The 25,191-nt window shown below is 49.9% G+C and overlaps 1 protein-coding gene across 4 annotated transcripts in view; it reads left to right on the forward strand.

Moving 5' to 3' along the window:
• Positions 1 to 25,191, forward strand: part of LOC113830645 (CMP-N-acetylneuraminate-beta-galactosamide-alpha-2,3-sialyltransferase 1) — a 79,540-nt gene that overhangs the window by 11,474 nt on the left and 42,875 nt on the right. For 2 of the 4 annotated variants that reach the window (XM_027431552.2, XM_027431553.2), the window contains exon 2: positions 9,219 to 9,341. The exons of the other annotated variants lie outside the window; for them this stretch is intronic. The gene's annotated coding sequence lies outside the window, so the exon portion shown is untranslated. The remainder of the gene's footprint in view (positions 1 to 9,218; positions 9,342 to 25,191) is intronic. 4 annotated transcript variants of the gene reach the window in all.

Genomic DNA, 25,191 nt, shown 5'->3' on the forward strand with positions numbered 1-25,191 from the left:
GACAGGACCTGGCAATAAGGCTAAGAAAACATTTGGTTTGCAAGCCAGCCTGCAAATGTCGTTTCCTAGACGGGCACCTGGGGAGGCCGATTTGCTTCAAGTGAACTGAAGAGCAGCACAAGACTGTGATTTTGGAAACCCTCCTTTAATAACATCTTCACAAAAGACAGGAAGATGCCTTGTTCCTTTAGGGGAAGATCTGCTAATCCCACCACCTGTGGGAGGGTCAGAGGATAGAGCCCTTGGCTTGGGAAATATATTAGCTGCCACAGCCCCGAGCTGCTCTGTGGGGTGCGGAGCTGGAAGTTTCAAAGGCTAATCTCCAAGGTAAAAATGTGGTCTTTTGGCCAAAAAGGAAATTAAAATGAGGAGAGAAGATAAGAGGGCTGTTAGTTAGCCTTGCCACCCACTTAATAGGAACTTTGGATTAAAAAAAAAAAAAAACTTCCCGGACGTGGCAAGATGGGCAAAAGTGTTTGCCAGGCAAGCCCGAAAACCTGTTCCGTCTCTACGTCTCTAAACCCATGTTCTTAGGGGAGAAATGACTCCCAAAGAAAAGTTGTCCTCACTTCCACACGTATGCCATGTCATGTGCACACTTGTGTACACACAGACACACACACAGACACACACAGACACACACACACACACACAGACACACACACACACACACACACACACACACACACACACACACACACACAGGAAAAAGGAAAGAAAAAAGAATTAGCTTCTGTCTGTAGTGAAGGCATTGGCCCCGACATAAAGCCTGGTGCTGTTTTCCTGTCTGTACCTGTGACCTGAAACTGGAAGCAGCTGTGAGCCCAGAAGTACGGGCAGGATTTTTTTACAAATGAAACTTATTCCTCTCTCATGCCAAACCCACAGAGCCGAGAAAGTCCTGGAGGCTGTGGAGAGAGTTTGGAATACAGACAGGCAGCATGGCTGGGAACCGTCCTTGGGGTGCAGTCAGGCAGGTTTCCTCTTTTGCCCTGAGCTATGGAATCCTAACTGTTGACTTAGACTGAGTGAGGATGCCCTGAGTTCATTCGGTGATAGCAAGTTACAGCGGTTGCACGCTAAGAAAGCGTGAAACGAAGAGTTATGAAACCCTACTGGGTGCCCTTGTTCAACCTTCTCCTCCCCGATAGTTCAGTTATTCTTCTGCTGAGTCACTCACTGATTCATTGGGTCATTTATTAAAGTTTTAGCTCTGCTGCTTCATAGCTGTGTGACCTGGAGCCAGTTGTTCAGCCATTCTGTGCTTGTTTCCTGTCTGTAAAGCAGTCCTCATAGGGCCCATCTTCCAGGAGATGCTAAGTGATACCAAGGGAGTTCTTGCTCCTGAAGTGTTTGGAAAGAGCTATCAGAGGAGCCATGCTCTGAGCGACAACCTCAGTCAGCATTATGGTGCCTGTTAGTGCCCTCTTGCTTAGAAACTTTGGGGCCATTTCCTTGGCTAAACTAACTCCCTGTGGATATCCTGACTGGGCTGCACACTCTGCATGTAGGGACCTCTGTGTCCACAGAAGGCCCATAGGGTAGAAACCAGTCCTCACACACCTTTTGAAAGAGGAGGACTTTCTAGAGGAAGCAGCAGGCTGGAGCCTTCCTGGGTTTAAAAGGTCAGAGTGGGAGTGCAAAATAGCTTCAGTGCCTGACCTTTATTTAACTCCGGCTGGGCCCTCAGGGGTGCTCGCTCCGCCCCTTTAGTGATAGTGTTGGTATCCGTGTCTTGCTCTCCTCACACATCAGAGTGGGCCAAGGAGCAGGCCTCTTGGTGGCGGCCAGGCTGCCACCCCACTGACCCTTCTGAGAGGAAGTTGGTGTTGGCTTTTGTGTATTCCAGCCTGCATGCAGTCTGCCCCTTATCTATGTAAGCACCTGTCAGGGAATGCACTGGCGGGCTGCTCTGGCTCATTTCTCCTTCTGGGTAGTGTTGGGGACACCATTGTTATTGGTGTTTTGGCATCGAGACGCTGAGGCATGGAAACCAGTCAAGACCCAAGACTCCAGGCCAGGGGAGATAACTTCATCTCTTGCTGAATCGAGTCCCCTGCTCATCTCCCTGAACCTTCCTGCACCTCGTTCCTTCAATCAGATAAGGACAGTAAGGAGACAAACAATGCTCCTACCCCATACATTGAGCTGTACTTTTGAGAACTGAAGAAAGGATGGTTGATGGTGGCACTCCAGGTGACCTGCACCAAGGTTCCCATGGTCATAGGCAAAAGGCAAGGGTTTCTTCCTTCCCTCCCTTTCCCTCTCTCTCTCTCTCTCTCTCTCTCTCTCTCTCTCTCTCTCTCTCTTTCTCCCCCTTCCCTCCCTCTATCTCCCTCTCTCTTTCTCCCTTCCTCCTTCCCTCCCCTTTCACTTTCCCTATCCTGTCTCCCCCCCATCCACAAGGTTACGTTCACAGACCTCCTCCTTTAAAGAAGAGACTGGCTAGAAGACATTGCCCACGTCACACAGCTCCCAGGCGTCCTCGGGAGATGAAGAGAACATGCACTGAGCTGCACCTGATGCCCACAGAAGAGCCACTCAGGCTGCTGCCAGACCCACTGAAAAAACCAAATCACTTCACATCCCAGGAATGGCCAGGAACACCCTACCTGGACATCCTTCCTTCCTCCCGACCAAAACCCCAAAGGAGGAGGAGGCTGGGACAGTGAGTGACCAGCCCTCTGCCTGCAGCCCAGGGACAGCAGGGAAGAGCACCCATAATTCCTGCGTTGTCATTCTCAGCAACTCTACCTTGCAGATGAGGACAGCTGGGGTTAAGATGTCAGAGCAGCCAGAGGATGCTCAAAACAGGAAAGAGACTCAGGCCCTGGAGCCAGGGTCCTGCCCGGCTGCTGGAGGAATAAATGGGCTATTTCAGTGTTCTCTCAGATGGGCTGCCTGGCCAAGCCATCTCTACTCACTTTCCTGGCATGCCAAAGCCAGCATCGGCAGAGTGATTAGGTAGGACGGTCACCTTGCTCACGGTGTAGGTCATGAGCTGGGGAATGAGGCAGGTGCACTTCTGTTGATTATCTGTCTTTGCCGTTGACATGGGCTGAGGCTCAGCTCTGAATGTGAGTGTTGAGGCCTCCTACGAAACGGCACCCTGGCTTTGAGTTTCACCTCCACCCATCCGTGTGTGGCCCTGAGTAAATCATGGAACCACTTCACATCCTCAGTTTCCCACATCTGTGTCATGGGGACGGGCTGGGAAGTTTCAGGGTTGAATATGAAGGTGGAGAGAAACTGTGCCCACGAAGCGCTTAGCATGGCGCCAGCCTCCCTAGCCAGGCTCAGCCGTAGCCACTGTTGTTAGTGATAATATTTCTCCCTCAGAGGAGCCAGACCACAGCATTTGACTTTCAAATTCAAAGATACACACTGCTGTGAGGAGTCCTGTATGTGGAGCCTTTTTCAGACATGGAGGCTTCACGGTAGAGAACAGCCCCCCCCCCCGCCCCCAAATCCGTGGCTTCCTATCCCACGAGAGTGTCACTGTGACACCCAGAGGAGAGCCGTCCTCCTGTTCTCTGAGCGTTTTGTTACTCTCTGCATCTGCCTGTGGCACCAACACTGACTTTTGTAGGTCTCCTCTTCAGCTCTCCCTAGCTTCTCCCTCTGGCCTTATTCCTAGGACAGTTATCCCTTTTGCACTCAGACGCAGACAGACACTCATCATGTCGATCCCATGGTCCAGGAGCATCTTGTTGGGACAGGGCTGTAGTTAGCAAACAACACACTTGTGCATTCATAGTCTCCTACAGAGTATAGAGTGATACAGCTCCTTGTGTCTGAGTCCCCTCCCTCCACAGTGCACTCCTGGAAGGCAGTGCCCAAAAGTCTACTGTTGGTCTCACTAGGGCAAAGTAGCGTGTGACACAGCCTAGTTAAGCCTCGTAAGTGTTCACATGAGTAAATTTTGCTGGTTCTGGCCTTTAGGAATAACTTCAGCTAAGCCTTGGTTTTCTATTTCAGACTCCTGAGTATGCTAGTCATATGACCACGTTGCTTAATCCCAAGCCTCCAGATATATTCGTACTCAAAATGACAGAGTATACACACACACAGTATGAAGGACAGTTTAACAACGTGTCCTCAGCACTTAAAGATACCACCTACTATTCCCACTACTGTTTTAATTTTTATCAAAGTGATATCATGTTCTTTTCATAATTTTCATTCTTTTTCTTTTAATCTGTGCATTCATGTGTGTGTGCCTGGGTCTGGAGGCCAGAAACTGATGTTCGTTGTCTTCCTGGATTCTTCATCGACACCTTAGTTTTTTTTTTTTTTTTTTTTTTTTTTTTGGTTTTTCGAGACAGGGCTTCTCTGTGTAGCTTTGGAGCCTGTCTTGGCACTCTCTCTGTAGACCAGGCTGGCCTCAAACTCACAGAGATCCACCTGCCTCTGCCTCCCGAGTGCTGGGATTAAAGGCATGTGCCACCAACACCCGGCGACATCTTAGTTTTTGAGACAGTCTTACACTGAATCTGCAGCTCACTGTTTCAGGAGGCTGGCTGGAGTCCTGCTGACCTGGCTGTATCTGCTTGGCACTGGGGTTACAGGCCGCCTGGGTTGTATGTGGCTTCTAAGGATCCAAACTCAGTCCTCATGCCTGTGCAGAAAGCTCCTTACTCTCTGAGCCACCTCTCCAACCCCCAGGCTCTTGTTAATTCACCTACTTTCCGACAGGGCCCTGCAAGACCGTTGAGGCAGGCATACTTTGCATCTCATCCACGAGTACATCTGAGAAAAGCTGCTAGTCTTAGATCACACACTTGACTGGACCGCCCTTTACCTGTGGCACACCTCGAAGCATCCGTGCTGTGTCAGAACACGACATGCCCACGGGCCCTTGAGTAAGGAGTCCCGTAATTCATAAATGCACAGATACTATCAGGCCAGGCAACGTTAAAAGTTATCCAGATGAACATTTTCTGCTTGGAGGGGAAGAGCTATGATTTATTAAGCGAGCTGTCTCTGTCTCTCCAGGAATGATGTTGAGCTTTATCTCCAGTTCCCTGTCCTGCTCTGAGAAGGAACAAAATCGGAGAGCAGTCTCTTGTGAGATTTACTGTATAATACTGTGCGGTAGACAGCCACGCCTGGTGACACTCGGGGACTGTGAATGCTGGATGCACAAATAGGGTCAAAGAAACAGTGACTTATGGATCCAGGGCAGGGAGTAAGAACACAGAGCAACTTAACCATGATTTGTTTGGCTGGAATTTGTCCTAATCGGTGCTCCAGTTAGTCGGTAAATGTTTTTCTTGTCTCTGAGTGTCCCTGTTGGAGTTGAGCAGCTTGGGTTGGCACTCCTGCCTGGTGGGTGGACAGGATGAAGAGCTGAGTAGCCTAGAGCACATTGACACGACCTGGAATCTACACTCTTCACTCCACAGGCTACGAGAACCAGCTGGGTAACAGAGGTAAAAGCTTTGAGGAAGCCACCCCCTTGGAACTTGGATTTCCTGTTGGGGATGTTATCCCTGGCCCCATGGAGAATAAATATTAGGTCTGATTTGCCCCGTGTGTGAAGCTCATGTGTTGAGGGTCTGAACACACCTACCGGTGGTGTTTCAATGGTGAGGATTTAGTTGTTATCTTTGTTGGAAGCTTCAGCCTTGGACAAATAGAGGCATGCCATCAGGGCTTGGTGGGGACAGAGCTGCGAGGTGGTCTTTCAGCAAAGTTTTTGGGGGGACTTTGGAAAAGTTAAGGAGTACAAGGCATGGGAAGTCACAGTAGAACTGGCTGTCCTTGGCGTCAACGCGGGCTTTCTCTATGTTCGAGAGCTCAGTGCTAGACCCCGAAATTGGGGGGCTGAAGCTGCTGGAGGTGAGCTGGGCTTAGACGCCCAGAGATGTTCCCTTGGAGGAAATGTCTGAGACGATCCACGTGAGTGGGGAGAGTCAGTTTGGCCCATGGTGTCTGAGATTTCCATCCGCTGTGGCGGCTTCCATGGCAGTGGGCCTGCGGTGAGGCAGAACCTGTGCGATCATGCGGCAAAGGCAGCCACTCAGGGCCTCAGCCACTCAGGGCCTCAGCCACTCAGGGCCTCAGCCACTCAGGGCCTCAGCCACTCAGGGCCTCAGCCACTCAGGGCCTCAGCCACTCAGGGCCTCAGCCACTCAGGGCTGCCAGGAAGCTGAGGCAGACGGGAAGGGGAAGGCACGCTGCCAGTGACCTCCTTCCTCTGACCAAGCCCATACCCTACTTTCCATCTTTCCCCAATGAGGCCATCAGCTCAGAAATCCATCAGTGGACGGTCCATGGGCAAAGTCAAGCCTCTCAAGAGCCATTCGCTTCCCTGAGTCTCATCAGCTGATAATAGAGCTTTTGACCTACAAGGCTTCAGGAGATATTTTGGATCCAAACCAGCTGTGTCCAGACCAAAGAAAGAACTGGTTCAGGGTTGGTTGTATTGTTTCAGTGAGATCCCTGATCTTGACTTGATGCCCACCGATGTCAGTCTATAAAGAGAGGCTCAGTGGGGAGCAGGCCTCCGTGTTAAAGTGATTCTCAGCTTTCTCCCTATGTCTTAAGATATAGGTTATACGATATAATCAAAGTATTATCTCTAGGGATGCATATATACGTGCAGGCCTTTCTATGGTGATGTTTCTCAACTGTTCAGATATATATATATATATATATATATATATATATATATATATATATATATGCCCAAACTCAAGTACAGGCATCTATTAAATTGTAAACCGGCCCCACTCCAATTGATGCTCGGGGCTTTGTCTCTTCATTATTCAGCAACCACCAAGTTCCTCCTCAGTACTGTATATAAAATATATAAAATTGTATATAAATACAATAGGTAGCGAAGGTGGGTGAGGGATCCCTGCTGGCAAAGTTTGGCCCCTCCTCCACCAAGGGTCTCATTCTAGGGAGAGCAGTGACAGCAGAGTGGGGAGAGGCCTAGTGTTAAGTAAACCTGTGCTGTATTAAAAAGTGAATAGCCAGTAAGTGGGTGAAACAGAAGAAACAGTGGGCAGCCAGGGTAAAGTCTCTAGCCCAGCTTGTATGCCTGAGACACAGGGTTTTATCCTAGCACTGGAGAGACAGACAGACAGAGAGTCAGAGAGAGAGACAGAGAGAGAGACAGACACACACACACACACACACACACACACACACACACAGAGAGAGAGAGAGAGAGAGAGAGAGAGAGAGAGAGAGAGAGAGAGAGAAATAATAGTAATTAACTTTCCCCATATACCACACCAGGGACAATGATGAGAGTCAGTCACCTCCTCCCTTCAGGGGTTAGCAATCCAGGGAAGCATTTTGTAGAAGTACAGATGCCAGGAACTACAGGGGCAATGTCCCCTCTGCCAACAGAGGGGTCCTGGGAAGTGCCCTTTGAACTGGAATGTGAGGGGTGAGTAGAAAGAGCAAAAATAAAGGGGATTGTTCCAACCAATGATGTGTAGAGGTCAGGCCAAGGTCAGCAGGACCTACTCTAGCTGGCTGCTACTGAGAGAGTCAAGGCTTCCTCCAGCTAAGCAGCCAGGCTCCCTCCAGTTCTTGGTGAGACTAAAGGCACCTCCAGCTGTTGAGGCAAGTCCCAGCCAGTTGTTGCTGAAAAGCAAGGTCCTTCTAGCTTTTAATTGTAATCAAGGCCCCTTCCAGCTGTTGATGAGAGGCAAGACTCTCAGTGGAGGCAGTGGTGGCCAGAGGGTAAGGGGGCTGGGGCTGGGGCTGGGGCTGATGGCCCCTCCCCTGCAGCCAGCTCACTTAAGACAGAACCGGAAGGAGAGGTTTTTTTTTTTTTTTTTTTTTTTCCCATACTGAGACTCTCAGCCCTTCTGCTTATGTCCCTTCAGTGGTGTATCTTCCCTGTAAACATCCTGTCCCATCAGCAACTCCTAACAGACCGTTTACAGTCAACACCGTGTGGGGTTTCCAGAGCCAGACCTAAGTCTTTAGACAAAGCTGGCTCCTGTTGATCACTTGCCTGCCAGTTCTTCACCTGAAACAGCTCTCCCGGCTCCCATCGTCCCAGCCCTGCCTCCTCTCCATCCTCTGTAGGCTAGGTTCCTTCCTAATTTGCCCTGAGCTGCTATGGAGAGCTACCAGGGTGGGTGTGTGGTTAGCAGTGCTTTCCCTCAAGATGCGTAGTCCAAACCCCAGGGCCTGATGGGGCTCGCTGCTCTCATCCTCCTGACTCTGGGAGAAGCTCTACTTAGGTTGGCTGGGACTCATTGTATCTGACATCCTCAGGGGCAAATCTGGGCTCTCCATGATGGTTTATATCCTCCATAGGGCTGTCCCGGGCCAGTTAATGTGATGGCAGAAAGAGTCCCTGCTGTGAGGAAGTGGATTTGTTGCCTGAGTACTGCTTGGGCTGTGTGTATCCTGGGGGTGGAACCTGGGCCTCCTGAATGCTAAGTATGTGTTCTAAGGCTAAGTGGCACCCCAGTCTCTGCCGCCTTCTGTGTTTGAGCCTTTGTGGTCCATCTGCTATCTTACTACTGTGAAGTCAATCTCAGGATCAAAAGGTGGAGAAACGGACTCCACCTGTGAGGAAAGGCTGAGAATACAGACAGTCTGGGGAAATTGGGACCTTCTCTGCAATGATGGTCACGGTGAGACGGTGTGGGCTGCTCCCGTGTTGTGCTAGGCTAATTTGCATTCATAATGTGGGAATCTTTGGGACGATGACCTTGGCAATGTCAGGGATGCATTGCAGAGCTGGGACCAGCACAAGCCCAGAGGGTCTCCGATGTTACACACTATCCAATAACCCTCTTAAACTTCCGTGCTTGCTTTGTTTTTTGTGGTCCTTGTGGACCCTTCCTTTAAGACTTTTGTTTTTTTTTTTATAAAAGTGACATCTCTTGTGTGGTAGTGGCTAGCATCCCATGCCCTTTTCCTGTCACATCCTTCTTTCAGACCAACTTGGTCACTTGCTCCTCCATTCTCCCAAGTGTCCCTTACAACCTGTGTCCCATTGCCCAGCATTTTCTGTGTAGTCATCTATCTGCCTCCCTCCCAGTAAGCAGGTCTGAGTCGGTTGTTTGGTTCTCCCTACTCTGACCATGGGACAAGAGTGCGGTTGGAACCCCCTTTGTAGTGTGAATGTCTGGGTGGGCTAGTCGGTTAGTGCAGTCCTTGTCATTTGTCTTGAGTTATCTCAGAAAGGCCTCGGATGGGATTAAGGCCAAAACTAAGTTATAATTCCTCTCTGTTTTTAGACTTGACTTTGATGAACTGAAAATGCCATCAAGAAGTGGCTGTCATCTCCCCGGGCTGTGCTAAGTGAGCTAGGTTCAGAGCTGTGGAACCGGAAAGTTGTGTCTGTGTCTCAGCCTCCTGAGGTGAGTGACTGCCTCCACCATGTGAGGGAGATGTGCTGTGTTTTCCAGACTCTCCCACGAGGCTATGCTGTGGCTTGCGTTGGGGGATGAGAAAAATAACCTGTCTTTTCCACACTTGGAATTATGTTGAGGGCTTGGACAAGGGATGAGACATGTGCTGTGTTTTCCAGGCTCTTCTGTGGGCTGTGTAGCAGAGCAAGGGGTGTTGCCCTGTTTTCTTAGACTCTTTGTAGTGTGACCTGCCAGCCATGTGGGCCTGCTCTCCTCTGGAAGTGCAGAGCGGGCTTCTAATGGAGAGCTTTGCAGTTCTTGTGGACAGTGGCCATTCTTCCATGACAAGTGAACATCATTACAGATAAGGCCTGGCCTGTCACTGCTGCAGTCTACATCAAGTGCTACACGGTGGCTCTGAGGACAGACCTCATGAGACACACTTGTCACTTGCTCTGTGTCCTGGGCATCTAGATCTGAAGATGGCTTGTCTGCTGTGAGGAAACAGTTTTCTGTTGGTGCCTTGGTGCCTCTCTGGGGAAAATGGTGTGGCAGCCACAATGAGGTCCTGCGTGTATGCATTCCTACCTTACATTCTGAGCACAGTGCTAGCAAAGATGTGTGTATATATCTATGTAGGACAAATGTGTGTGTGGTGTGTGTGTGGTGTGTGTGTGTGTGTGTGTGTGTGTGTGTGTGGTATGTGTGTGTGTGTGGTGTGTGTGGTGTGTGTGTGTGTGTGTGTGTGTACATAAATTCACATCTATAAACATCATCCAGGTTATTACTAAGTAAACTGTATTGGTAACTTTCCTCCTCACTGACAAAAGGTGACTTAAGAAAGGGTTAATTGCAGCCCACGGTGTGAGGTCTAGTCAGTCCCTTATGGCAGAGAAGTTATGGTGTCAGGAGTCTGATGCAGCTGGTCACGTGGCATGCACAGTCAGGAGCTTGCTCTCTCCTTCTGATTTAGTTCAAGACACCAGCCCACTCATGGGTACCACCACGATTAGGGTAGACATTCCTGCTTCAACTAATTCAACCTAGAAGTCCCCCACCCACAAAAGCAAAGCCAGAGGTTTGTTTCTGAACAATGACAACTCTGACTAACCCTCGTCAAGCTGAGGAGCCGACCGTTGTGTTGACTTACCTGCATAGCCACTACATCAGGAATTCCTGCTGATGATGCTAGAGCATCCGTGAAATTCCAGTCTATATTGCTGTATATGGCTCAGCACCACGCCAAACACCAGATTCACTGAACTGTCAGTCATGCGGCAATATGGTACCATGAACGCACTGCCTCGGAAAGCAGCCATTTACAGTGAGCATCTGTCTTAGGGTTCTGCTCACATGGAAAGGCCCAGGGAGGCTTCATACGTGAGAAAGAAAACCCAAAGCAGAGGGTGAGTGTCACAGATGTCACCAAGTACCTCACAGACACTCCCGAAGGGAAGGTAGACTTGTTTCGGCTTATGATTTAAGGGGACATGAGCCACCATAGTGGTACAGACAAGACGGCAGTGTGTGAACACAGTGAGAAGGCAGCACATGGCGGCATTTTGTCCTGAGCTTAGAGTGGGAGGAAGACTTGAGAACTCTCTTCTCTTGCCCTGGATCTACCTGGCTGAGTTGCAGGAGTAGCAAGGAAGTGATGGGGAAAGTACTTCTGTGTATGTTCATCTTATTGATTGTTGAATAAAATACTGTTTGGCCAATGGCAGCAAGTTAGACAGGACTAGGAGTCAAAGAGGATTCTGGGAAATGTAGTAGAGAAGTGGTGATCCAGGCAGGAAGTGACATAGCAAGGAGACTCATATTTAGTAAGGAGAAACAGGAAGTGTCCCCCCTCCCCCTTGGCCTCCTCCAGAGGTGGAATGTGAGCCACCGGCAAGGAGGGCGCCAATAAGGCGTCCGATAAGATAAGTCTTATAAAATATATAGATTTATGATAAGTAAGACTGAGCTAACAAATGAGGATCCTAGTCATTGGCCTAGCAGCTTTGTACCTAATATAAGTCTCTGTATTATTTTGTCCATCCACGTGGCGGTGGGTCTCGGGCAGCCTTGGCGGAAAGATTTATCGTAACAAGGAAGCCTTAACTTGAACACGGCTGTATTCCCAACATCAGGCGACAAACACTAGTTTCCCTCATGGGTCCACAAGTGTTTCTGTGTTCTTGGAGGTGTCAGGTGCTGTTCTAGACCAAGACCCAGAGAGTTCCCGTCCTAGCCGGGAGTGGCACGGGGGGAGAAGGAAATATTCGTAGAAGTGGCAGGATAGTGGGCAGGGGCCCAGGGGTGTGCAGTTGTGTGGGCAACAGAGACCTGAGCATGTGCCTGTGGGGACCCCGCCCCCACTGCCAATGGGTGAGAAATGTCTATGACTGTTGGTCACACATCATGACAGGCATGTTCCCTCCTTAGTAGGGGCTATGGCCCTGTAGAGAACAAAGCTTGTTTCTGCCCCCACACATTCAGGCGTGGAAACTCTCAGGGCTAAGTTATTTCCTCTAAAAACAGCAGGCCGTGTTATCAGCCTGACCAGAGACAGCCTGCAGGCCAGGCTCTGGGTAACTCAGATAAGAGGGCATGGTGACAGTCCCCAGATACTGACCTGGGTGGGGAGGACCCTGTGGAATTTCCACTGTTGATAGCTTTTGAGGAGAAGGTGGCAGTGTCAAGAGCAGGTGCCCCTTCCCTGGAAGAGGGGAGACACAGGGTATTTGCCTGTCCGAAAGGCCCTCAGATGGCGAAGGAGTAGCCTGTACGGGGGATTTAACGAGTGAACCGGATGGGTGTGTGAGAAGGAAAAGAAGATAGCTTTTGTTTCTGTCTGTGCTTCCCCTCTGTGGTTTCTTGGCAGGCACTCATGGGCGCCTCTAGCCCCGGGCACTGGGGGTTAAAGGAATCGGCAGGTGCCTTACCTCTGGGATGCTGATAGCCAAGGCAAGGAGAAACAGACAGATCCATCGGTTATTGGCAGGCACGGAGCATTGTTCTGGCTTTGTGGAGCTTGAGACATTTGCAGTTTGGAGCTGGCTATAAAGAAGTAATATACTAATTCATAGATTTAAAATAAAATATAAGCCTTGGTAAGTGGGGTGCTCTGGGGATGGGGTACCACTGTCCTGGCATGGGCCAGTCTCAGTCTCCAGTGGATTTGCAGCTGAGGGACTATTATCAGGTCTTCTCTCCTGGGTCTCTGGAGATTGTCAGTGGGGAGCAGGTCATTTTCCGATGCCTGGACATATACTCAGAAGGACGGCCACTGGCTGGACAGCAACGTCCACACTAGTACTTGGTAGCATGGGTGTTCCTGTCCTCATTTTCTGTCTGATGAGATGGGATAAAGTCTTTTGTTCCATTTGTGCTGATGGGGTGTTCAACGACACATTCTGTACAGTCTTCAGGCCAACTGTGGTGCTTTGAGAATGGCCTGGCCCCCTGAGGCTTATGTATTTAAATACTTAGTCACCAGGGAGTGGAACTGTTTAAGAAGGATTAGGAGGATTAGAAGGCGTGGCCTTGCTGGAGGAATTATGTTCCTGGGGTGGGCTTTGAGGTTTGAAAAACCCACACCAGGCCCAGTCTCAGTCTCAGTCTCAGTCTCTCTCTCTCTCTCTCTCTCTCTGCCTGTTGCCGTCAGATCAGGATGTAAAGGTCGAATCTACTGCTCAAATCACAGTGCCTGTCTGCCTGTTGCCATGACGATCATGAACTAGCCCTTAAAGACTCTAACTCTAATTAGATGTGTTCCTTCATAGGACTTGCCTTGATTGTGGTGTTTGTTCATGGCAACAGAAAGGTAACAAAGACCTAGTGATCCCACTTCTGGGCTGCGCCCTAAGGACCAGCTGAGCTGCTGGAGCACTGAGCTAAGTGTGCCTGGAGCATGTGGGAGTGCCTCCCAAGGCTTGGCTGGAGGTAATTTCTAAGAGTACATGGTCAGTCACTTTGGGAACTAGCTAGTGCACCCCAGGTGCACCCCACTTACCAAGAGCTTGTATTTTGCTTTAAATATGCGACTTTGAAGGGACCAGCTCCCCTTTCGGCAGTCATAGCGGCCGAACACGTGCTTGTATGACCTTGTCCTGGACACTAGAAAGTCAGATGCCTGCCTCGTGACAAGGAACCAATCAGAAGTTAGCTGGTGGCGCTATGCTTTACAACCCTGGCTGTACTTTACAGACAAACACACAGCAATGACGCAAAGCATAGCAACCACCCTGGGAGGGCCTATGGGCCATAACAACCAGTTGGCCAATCAACACAGGGCAATCCCTCCAAGGCTGGAGGCACACCAATAGTGAGCCTGTGTGTACCCCTAGACACTCCCCTTAAGCTGCCCTATAAGATCTCCGTCCTGTGGCTTCTCAGAGTCTTTTGCGAGCCATCCACCATGGCTGAAAGACCATGAGTGAAAGACCCGAGCTAACATGGGGTTAGCTCGTTAAATTACAATAAAGCCTCATGCAATTTGCAGCAAGCTCTCGAATCTGCCTGGTGATTGGGGTGACCATGGTCGTGGCCTGGGACCCCAGATACCTGAGTTTTCCAGGGGTCTACAACTTTATATAGTGTTTTCTTGGAGATAACTCCAAACTGTGCAAGATTTTTATGGAACACAGGCACAGGGTTGTTTAGTAAGGAACCCCCAGGCCCATGGCTTTGAGCTGGGCTTTGAAGTTGCAGTGTGTTTCCAGAGCCTTGCCCGTAAGCTCTGTTGCCTCTAGGATTCTTGTTTCTAAGTCTTTGACAGCTTCTAGTACTCAGGGAAATAGCATGAGTGGCCAAGTCCAGGAACAGAATTAAATAAAATATAACTTAGAATGGAGTCATTCATAGTGAGTCCGTGTATGATTTCCTAGAACGATGGGGTGTTCCGGATACTAGATGCTAAGGGGAAAGTCCTGTGTATGTCCAGAAAAAAAATGGAGAGAGAGGGCAGGGCATGTTAGTTCTCTATCCAGCTTACATACCCTCAGTTGGGCTTGTTACAGCAACTCATTTGCCTACACATCCCAGTGCCTGTTCCATTGTCCTGACCCTGGAGACACAGCAGCTTTTAAAGGTTGGGACCAGGAGTGTTCCTGCACTTGTGTGGCCTCTCTGCTCCTTCTCTCCTGTAGCAGATGTAACTCACACCAGCCTCCCTTAGATCTGCCACTCCCCTCCTGGGGAACGTATATTTCCAGTCAACCACTGTGGCCAGGCCCAGTGTCGCAGGAAGAGAGGGCCACCAGGGGCATGAAATTTTCACAGGTGCTTTTAGAAGGTAGCCCCATACATTTGAGTCTTTCACTCTTCACCAATGACCAGTTCTGGGTCTGCTCATGCCCAGATGGCCGGTATTCAGGCATTTACAGGTTCTGCAGATGATCTGAGTTCCAGACACACTTCCCTCTGCATCCTTCTTCCTTCTTGTAACCTCCATGTTCATAATATCCCTGGGATAGAGTCCGAGTTCTGTGGGAGGAAGAACAAGACTCCCAAAGTCCCTAGCCTCATCCTAGCTCTCCCAACCCCCTGCTAGGCACAGAGCAACCTTCAGAGCAGCGATTAGTGTGGTCTGGGTGCAAATCACATGTCTGCTACTCACCGAGTCATCCTGGCCTCACTTTCCTTACCTGTGAAATGGACAGAGTCGCTAGTGATAGCCTGGATTGATTACTTTACAAAAAAGGGCTGAGTCCTTCTAGATACAGCCCACGCCGTTGGGCAGCATGAGACAGAGGAGTTGTTGGTAGGTGTCGATGGTGTACAACAGTTTATTCTGAGCCAAATATAAGTGCCCGTGGGTCCGTCGGGAACACAGATTCAAGTTGCCCCCCAAAATGTAGTTCCCCATGAAGTGGTAACATGGACTCAATGTTACAGAACAAAAGAAACTCCTAAAGCAACACTTTTGCCTAAGACTTTAGTGGGAACATCAGGCAGGCGGGCAGGCTACATCAAAGGGGGTGGAATATCTCTGCTACAGATCTCAGCAGCTGTGTGATGACATGCTTAGCTTTTGATTCACGGGTGGGAGCTGGTGGAGTGCTAACACACACTGAAGGTTTCACTTGAAGTTAAAAGGACATGCGGCCAGATATCAAGGTAGTTGACAAATGGATATTAAGAAGACTTAAATGTCGCCCATAATATTGGCTTAGGAGATGTCTTGTGTAGCCAGGCTGGCTTTGAACTTGCTTTGTAGCTGAGGTTGACCTTGAACTTCTGCTCCTCCTACCTCTGCTTCCCCTGTGTTGAGATTACAAGCATGCCACACTATGCCCTGGACGTGGTAATTAAGCACTCTGCGAACTGAGTTGCACCTCCAGTGCAGGCCAGGATACTTTTCTCTCTGACTACAACAGTTTAGCCACCCACAATTACTGAGAGTCTGCAAAACCTTCAACATAGGCATGGCTTTTTTTTTTTTCTTTCTGTGAACTTGAGTCCACAACAAAGGGTGGAGTGGCCGTGGAGTGGACATAATTGTGATGTCCTAGTTCTCGTGACCCCTCCAGATGGGAACCTGCTGTGTGCCTCAGGGACTTCAAGCCCCTGGGGTTTGCATATGCTCTTCCTCCCTGAGGGGGGGGGCATCTTCCCCGACCTCCTAATGAGTCATTTGTCATCTCTTCTTCAAAACTCAGTGTTACACACACACACACACACACCACACACACACTCACCCTGTCTTCTGGAAATCATCCCTTCCCTTCCCATTTCCATTGTCACCTCATCTGCAGCCAGGCTTCACCCTTTGACATCTCCCATCCCTCCTGTTGCACCACACTGTCACCCTGGCCAGTCCTCAGTAGCCCAGTGCACGCTCCTGGGAGGGGTAGGACTGGTGTCTCCTTCCCTTGTGAGCTCTTACCTGTGCCAAGTGCAGCTTTTCCTTTCTAGTACTGAGGAAGGTGGTGAACCAGGCACCAGTCATTCCCAAAGCACTAGAAAGCGCAACCCAAAGCCAGGCTATTTCACACCGCTCTCAGCACCACAGGCTGGCCCACCTGATGTAGTGTTTAGCACTACTTTCAGAGTGTGTCAAGCTGAAGGGGTGAGGGTTAGGCAGATCTTCCGGGAATCTGTCACTCTCCTCCTCAGCCTCCTCAGCCTCCTCAGGTCCCAGCTATCCTGTGACACCAACTTGGACCTAGTTTTAGGGCAATGGAAACTGAAGATTCTGTGGGCTTGGGGGTCTTGACTTTGGGAACCTTTGCTCTTTTTGGATACTGGCCCAAACCCTGCCACTCATATGTCTGCATGCCTCCCACTTTCCTAAGCAAATACAGCCAAGGAGCCTTCAGCCCTTTCTGAAACCAATGCCTGGGTGTGGAGCAGGAGAAGGAAGGAGGAGAAGGGTAACAGAGCCAGCCTGCCTGTGATCCATTTGGCAAGCCTTTATTCTGCATCTCACAGCAAGTCCAAGAGGACTGTTCGAGGAAGACACGTCACTGTGTTGCTCAATGGTTTTTGTGTAAACACTTTCCTAAGCACTGAAGTTACCCTCTGTGTCCAGAGTAAAGGCCATCAGGAAAAAAAAAAAAAAAAAAAAACAGGAAAGGGACTTCAAGGCTGGAGGCACAGATTTGCTTTTCTTTGTCAACTAGAATAGAATCTTTTCCCTTCTCATAGCAGCCTCTACAGATGGGCAGTGTGCTCAACAGGGGCCTCTAGGGGTCAGGGACCATCTCTTTCCACCTCGAGTCCTGTACTTGGGTCAAGGAGTCACTCTGAGAGTATTCCAGGAATCACCGTGAGCAGTCATTGTGCTGCACCGTTGTTGCGTAATATCCCAGCAAACAGCGGTAGAAGCTGGAAGTTTCCGTCCCCCTCTGTTGCTGTATATTTGTATGTCATGCATATCAAGGTACGTGATCGTCATGGTTACTGTCACCGGCCCTGTGATGTTGTGATCATTTCCCTCTGTTTGAACTGTGTTCCTGGGATGAGGAGCGAGCGAGACACTGGAACTGCTTTGATAATTTCTGCCACCTGTTTGCTGCGGTGACCTGGCTGTGGAAGAAAGCCAGGAAGACTGGGAACAGGAGCTGGAAAATGATCCCAAGAGGCTGGGAGGGGGACAGGGCAAAAGCCAAGGAGATTCCACAGCTGGTGGGATCGTGTGACAGGCAAGTGGATCTTTTTTCTGTGGGGTTCAGTGTCCAGGTCATGGAGAAGTAGGAGCAAGGGGTCAGGCCAGGAAGAGGCAGGAAATGGGGCTAAGGGTGCTTGTTTCTGATATGAACAGAACCCATTCTCCAATCTTGCCCTCATTAGGGGCTGTCTCGTGGACAGGTAATGAGCTGCACTGGACTGTGACCCACTTCGGGTCAGCCTTGGTTGTTGATGCCCCACAGGGCAAAAAATGGCACAAGCATGGCCTGTGGTTCTCTGTGTGCAGGGCCTGCAGGCCATTTGTACCAGGTGATGGTATTTTAGTGCTCCATGAAATCTCGAGGGCCTTTGGACCACGAAGGAGGAATGCCCACATTCTGTGGAAATTCAGGGGCTTCCACGATTCCAGTATCCGATGGAAACCAGAGAGCCCTGGCTCTGCTAAGTGCCCTGAAGTCCAGAAATACTTAATAGTGTACACCAGACTTCATCTGTGTATGCTCGGATGTAAGAAGGAGGGAGGGAGGGAGGGAGAGATGGAGGGAGGGAGGGAGGGAGGGAGGGACAGCAGGGGTCCTTCGAATACACCCACAAGGCCTGGAAACTGCCCCTTGTTCTAGCTGCAGGAAACATCTTGCACTTTGTAGGAATACCAATCTGCCCTGCAGACAGGCACGCAGGTGTCAGGAAGGGTACCTTGCAGAAATAGCTGCCTAAGGCAACTCTCCACTCTGCTCATCATAGGACGCCTCTCCACAATCCACACTGGGTCTGGATGGCCCCAACTGCGTCACTCACAGAATGCAGATCTGTTAGTTTACATTGTACTGGATGAAAATATTGAAGAATATTTGAAATGTTTGTTTCATTGCTCAAAAATAATAGTAACAATAGCCGGGCGGTGGTGGCACAAAGCTTTAATCCCGGCACTTGGGAGGCAGAGGCAGGCGGATCTATGTGAGTTCGAGACCAGCCTGGTCTACAAGAGCTAGTTCCAGGACAGCCTCCAAAGCCACAGGGAAACCCTGTCTCGAAAAACCAATAATAATAATAATAATAATAATAATAATAATAATAATAATTGATTATTAAACCCCCTGGGGGCTTTTACCTAACGCCCTCTGTTAGATGGACGTTACCCACGTTCCTGCCTTCTCTAAATTAAAATACATTCATGTCTCATTAATACTTTTAGTGGCTTCATCTTTGCAACTGCTCAGATGGGGGAAGCTACCAAGGATGTCATAGCTCATCTCCTTGCCACTATGTCCACCTTAGGCAAACCCACCAAAATAAAAACTGACAATGGGCCTGGATACACCAGCTCCAAGTTTAAACAATTTTGCCTTACATAACACATGTAACAGGTATCCCTATAATCCCCAGGGGCAGGGTATAATTGAAAGAGCACATCAAACCCTGAAAAATACACTCCTCAAATTAAAAGACTCTTCTCTACCTCACAAACCCAACAAAAAATAATAGTAATAATTGATTATAAGGTGACAAATGCAGCATTTTAATGAAAAATGCATACGAATTGGCTTAGTGAGGAGAGTGGTGTTATTGGACAGATCCAGTCAGTGTTTGGCTTGCAAGACACCTGGAAGGCCAGTCTCTGCCTTTGCCTCAATCTGTGGTGAAATCAGATGTCATCTGCCCCCCAGGGTAGGAGTGAAAGGCCAGGAAGCCTGGTGTTAGTGTGGAATGGTTCTGAGAATGAACTCCACAGAGGGGCTTTAATCCGTGAAGACCTCCCTCTACTTGGGGTGTGATCTGAGCTTTCCTACCGCCCAGGCCTCCTCTCCTTTGCAGCCCTGAGGGTGGCTAGAAGAACAATGGGCACAATGGCTGGCTGGGATTTGGTGTGGAGCGGCCATATTCCTCACCCAGCTGCAGTGAGTCCCGTGAACACAGCCAGCTGTCAGGATTTCCTGTGCCTCTCTCTCTTTCTCTATAAACTGGGGTAGCAATACCTACTTAGAGGATAATTGTAAGAGTTAGCAGGTTAATAGTATAAAACTCCAAGAGACATGCAGATCGGAAATGCCGAGGAACTTGTATGTATCTGTGTGTGTATTTCTACACACATTGTATGCATGCACATATGTGTGTGTGTGTGTGTGTGTGTGTGTGTGTGTGTGTGTGTGTGTGCTTACTGTAATCATGTACTGAATGTATATGCAGATACCTAAGCACTATATGGTATGCAGTACTTTATTCCATCCTGTTATGTGTATCATATGCACTTATAAATATATTAAATGTACTGCGCGTATACTAAAGCCAATTTAAACAAATCCCACTGGTCACTCTAGCAAGAGTGACACACTTCATGTCCTTTCTGAGATTTGGAGTATAGACTGTGGAGTACCCAGAATGAGGGACACCAGTGTGTTCAAAGGTACTGTACTGAATGTAGTTTCAGAGGTGGGGTACAAATGAGTGACCCCTGATGACAGCCTGCTCCCCTTTGCTTCCCTGGAGCTCCTCTTTAGGCTAGTGATGACTCCTGACTGACTGACTGTCTCCTGCTTTTGGCTGCTATTTCTTCAGTGCCTGGATGCCCTAGAAATCAGTATAGGAAACACCAGAGCTAGCCCAGGACCCACAGAGCCTGGGCTGGGAACATTTCCTAGGGCTCCCTGCCTGGATGCTCTCAGTGTGAGTTGTACAAAGGTGTATACACCTCCACCTGTGAGACTCTTTAGGACCGGGAGCAAGACTGGCCTTCCTGTTCTGACACAGCTGCTCCTTGGGAGGAGGGAGGGAAGTCCCCAGGGGCCATTGGTGAGGTCCTGAAGTGACACTTGCCTGAAGACATTCTATGAAGGCCTGTGCTGGAGTGCCTGGCCTCCTGTTGTTTTTTCCATTAAGTTCAGCTCACAGTATCCATTGGAGAGCCCATAGGGAAGACAAGGCTCAGAGAGCTGAGGTACTTCCTCACTGTAACAAACCAACCCCCCCCCCCCCCACACACACACACAAGTCTGGGTGCTCCTGGGGAGGATCATGTGATACTGACAGAGTCCAGAGAGTCCTTGGCATACAGGAGCCTGTGAGGAACTGAGCGTGGGAATATTGACTGTCTAGCAGGAGTGGGTTAAGAGCATGGCCATCAAGGGGACAGAGCTGTGTTACAGAGGGGACAGAGCTGTGAACACTAGGGACACAGGAAGGTCCCTGGAGGACAGAAGGGCAAAGCTCAAGGAGCTGCCAGCAAGGCAAGATCAGTAGATGAGGCAGAGAACGTAACAAGGGATGATGGGTCGAAAGGGCCGCAGTGGCCTCTGGTGACGCTCTGCCTCTACAAGAATGACACCCCGTTCCTCTCTGAACTTCAGCAACTTTCTGGGGCCCTCTGAGCTCGCACTGGGTCAGAAGCCTCTGCCAACACCTCACCAACTTGGACCTATAGTGTCCTGTGTAGACCTCGAGCCTCAGCAGGGGCCTTCTTCCGTGTCAGCCTGCCTCACACAATGTCTAGGTCTTTCTGTGGGGGGTGGGGGACAGCAGATGGGGCCTGCTTTTTATAAACTCCAACTTCCCTTAGGAACAGCTTCTGGATCTCAGTCCCTACAGCCCTACCCAAGTACGGTATCCTCAAGGACTCTCGTCACCCCCACCCCCAAATGCACCCACCCATCTCTCTCCTTGACGAGAACCCGTTACACGCCAGATGCTGTTTGCCTATCAGATTCCCCCTGTAGATGCTACATTCCACAAGTTCTGCCTCAGAAACTGCAGCCCATGCCCACTCCACTCATATCCTCTGCCTTGCTGTGGCCAGACAGATGTAGAGAGCCATTCCTAGGTGGCCTATCTCTAGCAGCTTGAGGCCTACAAGGACAGGGTTGGGCCCCAAGCCTTGGCTGCCATGCACTTAGTCTCCTATGGCCACATATTGCCTCCGGAAGGTCCAAAAAGTCATCTCTAGTGGCCTCTATCTTTTCACAGGCTAGCCTCGCTGCCCAGATGCCTACCCCTGATCTTTCACCTGGAAAGTGATCCATTGATCCTAACTAAATCACTGCAAGTCCAGCTATCCCACTCCCTGACTCCATGAAAGCCCTCATGCCTCGATGGACTGGGCCATCCTGTCCTACCTGGAGCTGTTTGGGACCCTGGCTAGGGAGGGCAGATGGAATGGTGCACTCCAGCTTTTATGAGTAGGGCTAAGGCAAAAGACAGTGCAGTAAACAGACAGTGCAGTAAATAGGTTTGGCTGGCCAGACCTTCTCTCCTGGTTACCGAGGTCTCCATGATTGGTTAGAAGTGGCTACAACAGGACACAGGCAACTGGGTATGTCTCAGTAACAGACACCAGAGTTACAAACATGGGCAGCAGGCCGTATTTAGCCTGTGAGACCCAGTGCACCTCTGATTACTAATGATTTATGTCGCCATCAATAGACAGGGACCCCTCCAAGCCCCCTAGACCATGCTGCTGCCCCCACGGGCACCCTCAGTGCCTTGCAGTATAATCTGCTCCCCACAATGGAATGTGTGAATGGGTCAGTGAACCAGTGGTGCCATGCCTAATGAGTACCAGCCTAGCATAAAGGCTACAGAGGGAATGGCTATAGCCTTCCAGGTTTGGGGTTAATCTAAAGCCCCTCCTCATATGTGCTATTAAATCCTGGAAAGGTTTAAGGAACTCTGGCATAGGGGTGGCCTAGTGCCCTAAGCTGGCTGGGTAGGGGATTCAACCTCAAGCTTTCAAGTCTTCCATGTCTAGGAATGCCTAACTCCTTCCTGGCAATGGCCCGGGATATCTAAATCCACAGTCTTGCTCAGGGCCATTAGGATTGGCTTCTCTGAGAAACTGGGGCAGGTCTGGAGATCAGAGGTACTGAAGCTCCCCAGGGCAAGCTGTTCCTGCCTGAGCACAGCCTGGCTCCGCATTAGCATGGCGGGAGGGGTCCTAGTACTCACTCTGAGGTGCCTGTGTGGCCGTATGCCACGCTAAGGCCTCTGTATGTATCCACTTACTTAGTTGTCATAGCAACTTATGAGGCAAATGGTATTGTTCTTACCCTCTTTCTTCCACGGAGTAAACTGAGTCACTGGAAAGTTACTTGCTTGAGGTCATACAGAAGCTGGGGGCAAGCTGGGATTTGCACCTGGCAGTCTGATGTCAAGATCCTTGCTCATAGTGGCAAGCTGATACACCCCGGGAAGTGCTCCCCAAGGAAACAGGGTGATCTTTCTCGCCCTCTTACCTCCAGGTCCTTTCTGCAGATGAGAGCGTTGCTGTATGGAGACAGAACTCTAACTTAGATCACTCAGCATGCAGAGTGAGAAACGCCACATCTACTTCAAGGCTTTGTGTCCCCCAAACAGTCTCATTTTGAACTGTGGACAGACAGACAAAAGTCCCACCTTGCTTTCTCTCTGGTGAGAGTGAAACAATCCTGTCAAGCCACCCTTTGCTAAAATGCAGGTGACAGACAGTACGTGCTCACCTGAGTGAACCTGGGTGGGCCCCTGAGTCTTGAATCAGCCCCAGGATCAAGATAGTCCTAGGGTGGGGTTTGATGAGTCTTCTCTCCTCTCCGGCTCTCTTGTCTGGCCAATGAGGAGTCGGAGCAGGATTGCCTGGGTTGTTCTGAGAGCCGAGCTCTACCACCGTGGCTCCACCCTGACCCTCCACACACATGGCCTCTTGTACTTCTCATTTCTTCCCTGTGGGGTTCCCTTATCCCTCTGTGAACCAAGAGGACCCCACCTTCCATGTCAAGCTGGAGTGTTCATGAAAGAACCCACTAAACTCTTAGCCCTATGAGTTCTTAGCCCAGGAAACCACAGTGAGCTATTTTTGCCCAGAGTCCTGACTGTGACCTGGTGCTTGCCTGTAATCGAAGACCTTCACGGCAGGCACTAGTCTCTGCTGCCTGAAGCCCAGAATTCTCTGTTCCACTCTGACTTTTAACTGCATCTCAAAGAACTCACAGATGTTAGGCCCTAGGTCCTCAGAGATGGTTTGTAAAAAGATGGAAGTCACGGGCACCTTGAAGCAAACCATGCAATTGGACTAACTTAATGTGGAGGCCTCCCATTGGAAGTTGACGGCTCCAGATGGTTAGGGAGCCTTAATGGTCTTCGTCAGTTCTTTCTGCCTTCCCACCTCTTACTCCAGAAGAGCCTGCAAGCCCTGGGTGGTACTGAACAGTAACTGAGGGTGAGGATCTGGGCTGTCTAGAGACAGGGTTTGTTGTGTTTGAGGATAGGTGCTACAGAGAAATCAATGCCTCAAGCTGGGCCCTGCCTTCCAATTTAAGGCTTCTTTTCCATGGCCAGGCACACTGTGAGGGCCTCGGGCTAGACAGGTGTGCATTTTAGTCTGTCAACCTCAAGCAAGGAAGCACCTCTTTCATCTCCCCATAACCCTGATGGACTTCCAGAACCATCACTGCTTAGCTATGTGATTGCTGGGAGCCATTTGCCTTTTACAAGTTGGCCCAAGGCTGTGTTCAAAATCCCACACATTGGATCCCAGGCTCCAAGGAGAAGGAACCCTAGCCTATCTGGGGCCCTGATAAGCACCAGCCGTCAGCTAACTTATCATTGTTTCCATTGGACATCTTTGCTTACCCTTCCTATGACATGGGAAGGGTTTATCTGGGCTCACAGTTTCAGGGAGTTCAGTCCATCAGGGTGGGAAGACTGGTAGAGCAAAGGAGTTCATAGGTGGCCAGGAAGTGGAGAGAGGGTCATACCCTCTTCCAATATTAATGAGGGAAACCTGTGCTCCCAAGGGCTAACTGCCAAGATACCAGGGCTGGGATTTTAAGCCCAGATTCAAGCACTCCTTCCTTGATTGTGTAAAGTACCAGGAGAGTTGGGTCAGAAGGTAGATGGCTGTTCTGTGCGCCGCTCCACACCTGATGAGCTGCCCTGGTTAAGGTGGCTCCCTCTTCCAAGCCTGCGATTTTCAAATCTGACGTTCAGTCACAGCACACCCCTACTAGGACAGGCAGCAGAGCAGCAAGCAGCGGACTACACCTTGTGGGGGACCCTGCTTTGCAGCTGAAAAGAGGCCTCTGTGCTCTGGGAACACACCCTGTCTCTGGTGGGTTTGGGTCGGAATTTCAGACAACACTTGGGCTGTGCTCCTTGTGGAGTCTTGGATGCAGTGCAGCATCTTCTAGCCTCTGTCGCAAGGCGCCTGCCTTAAGTGCTTCGGTTTTGACCTTGAAGTGTTGCAGGGGCAGCATTCTCACCCAGCTGTCCTAAGCTCAAATTCCTAGGGGGGTCCTTCACTGCTCCTTGGACTTCAAGCTGAGCCTCCTCCAAAAGTATTTCCTAGGCTGCCTGTAGCCTGATACTCAGTTTCTGGAAGTCTCAGTGGGGTCAAGGTCCTTAGAGTGGGGACTCCCTGCCTAGTGTTGGGCACCACCAATTTTCGGTGTTTTAAATTAGCTAGACGGTTATATTTTCCCAATAGAAAATTGCTCTGTGGTCACTGAAAGAAATCTTGAAAAAGCTAAAAGGACTATGAAAACTCAAAAAACAAAAACCAAATAGACACCCAGATTCCCATGGACTGCCTTTCCCAGGAAGTACCCCTGCCTGTCCCTGTGTGTTAAGCTCTTTTGCTTCTGGAGTTCTGGCTCGGTAATGGTTTCTTCTTTCTCCCCCCGGCTGTGCACACCGTGCAATATAGCAGATATTTCCAGTGCTGCTGGGAATTCTAAGTGTTGGGAGAATGCTGACAATGCACGGTCCGTCTGATAACCTATGA

This window comes from Cricetulus griseus, chromosome 10 (assembly GCF_003668045.3).
Source record: "Cricetulus griseus strain 17A/GY chromosome 10, alternate assembly CriGri-PICRH-1.0, whole genome shotgun sequence".
NCBI classification, from domain to species: Eukaryota; Metazoa; Chordata; class Mammalia; order Rodentia; family Cricetidae; genus Cricetulus; species Cricetulus griseus.